Raw genomic sequence first — 2,222 nt, 5'->3', positions numbered from 1 at the left:
TCTGTTAGTCTGAAACAGATAGCAGATACATTAAAAACTTATCATCATTCATCCTTCGTCATTGTTGAGAACGGAGCTTAAAATGCCAAAAACATATTTCTTATGTAGGGCAGAAGTACCTTGTGCCATGTACCGTTTTATGGCCATTTATTGTTAAATATATAATAAAATCATTGCAAACTTGATTAGTTTCAGTATAAACTTTTGAACTCACTAAACATATTAATTTAATATGACTGCAAATGTCAACTGACAAAAACGGGCTTAAGGTGGCCACAAACGGTACTTCTGCCCTATATTGGGAGAATATCTACATTTGTAACCCAGGCCACTTTTTCCAAAGGTTGACTGGTATGGAACTGAGGCCGTATTGTCTAATGCGCTGATGTTTGATGGAATTCACTATCTCTTATAACAGGGTTTCTCAAACTTATGGCTCCACATACCCTGTTAAAGTTTCTAGACGATAGCGAACCCCTACCTCCCCCTCCAAAGAAAGTAAAAAATTGACTGTTGGAGAAAGTAAGGTTATTTTTATTTCAATTACCATCATAATATAATGTATATTATTTATTTCAATAAAAGGTAACAAATATAGGTAAGAACATCTTGCCAACGAAAATACAAACTGAAACAAACAAAACAAATAAAACAACAGGAACAATTTGTAGTTGAAATAAAAAAAACAAAAAGACTCAAAAACCATCTTAATCATTTTGCTAGTCTAGCAGCCTGGTGGTTTTGGAGTCACGTAAACCTTGTCGCGAACCCCTACCATCGAATAGCGAACCCCTAGGGGTTCGCGTACCCCACTTTGAGTAACCCTGTCTTATAAGAATAAATAATAAAACTATCTCTTTCAATCCTGTTCTTATACCTTGTGACAGAAAAGAGAGGACAAAATAAATGTGACAGAATGCGTTAGAGTAGACAATGAACCTCTGTTGTATGTAGCAGTGCTGAGGATTGATATGGGACTTAAGTCATTTTTCGAATATGGAATGTCTATTGATCTATACGGACACGTTACTACTATATACAAGATGTCATCTTTTTAAGTTTTTACCTATGGTGATCCTAGCTCCTTTAAGGGATGATTTAACCTTGTCCACGTATCTCAGGGTTGTCAATTGTATGTTTGCTATCAATAACAGCTTGCAGATTGCATGAAATTTGGTACAGATAGTTTAAAACCCTTGGTTTGCGGCAACTAAAATAAGTTCTGAATTCTAGTTCATCTGTTTTTTAATCCCCGATGCAAAAGAGGGGTTTATAAGTTTGACTGCTAGTGTGTCTGTATGTCTGTCTGTCTGTGGCCTCTTTAGCTCTTAAACGGGAGTACCGATTTAAATGCTGTTTTTTTATTGAAAGAAGGTTTTTTAGCAATGGTTCTTAGACATGTTTTATCAAAATTGGTTCAACCGTTCTGAGATATACACTTTGAAGTGACAAAGTTGGGGTTTTCCCAACTTTTTGTTGGTTAGGTTAGGTTATAATAAGCACAATTCTGCTGATTTAAAAAAAATACAAGAAAGAGCCTTAATTTGGAGTCTAAGCATACGAGGTGTTAACCATAGTACCATTTATCCAGAAAACAGTAACTGCGGGATGGCATTAAACAAATTCTTTGAGACCAGAGTTGTAAGTGACACAGCATTTTTCAAACGTACAAATAACAAATGAAATTAGGTAGAACTGTAGCAGAAATAATATGTATTCAAGATTCAAAATAACCTGAGTTAATAATAAACTGAATGTCTTTTCCAACCTCAACATTGGTGAATCGTCAATAGTATTGATGGAGCTATACATTCAAGAATTGAATTCAATTAGCTTTGAAGAAGTTTGCAATGCACACATGCAATGCTGACACAAAAAGATCAAGGAAAAAAAATCAATTGAATTATTGTCCTCCTACAAACTATAACTGTACATTTTCTTAACTCATTATGAAGGTTATGTATGTATGCACCAAGCCTTACTATGGTTTCAAGTGCTTCGGATTTCAGCATAACATTTTTATGCAAAACGAGATTGTAGATAGTATGGTCTCATTTACATAAAACAATGACGGAAACAGCTGTTTCATTAACCTAAGGCATCAATGATTCATTCAATGTTAAAAACATTTCGTAAATTATTTAAGGTGACGATTACTTTAAAAAAATTAAAATCAAGTTAACAGTTTCTTGTTATACCGCAGGGCTGGTCCAACTTGATAG

This window comes from Choristoneura fumiferana, chromosome 26 (assembly GCF_025370935.1).
Source record: "Choristoneura fumiferana chromosome 26, NRCan_CFum_1, whole genome shotgun sequence".
Taxonomy (NCBI): domain Eukaryota; kingdom Metazoa; phylum Arthropoda; class Insecta; order Lepidoptera; family Tortricidae; genus Choristoneura; species Choristoneura fumiferana.
Note: the sequence above shows the minus strand (reverse complement) of the source record.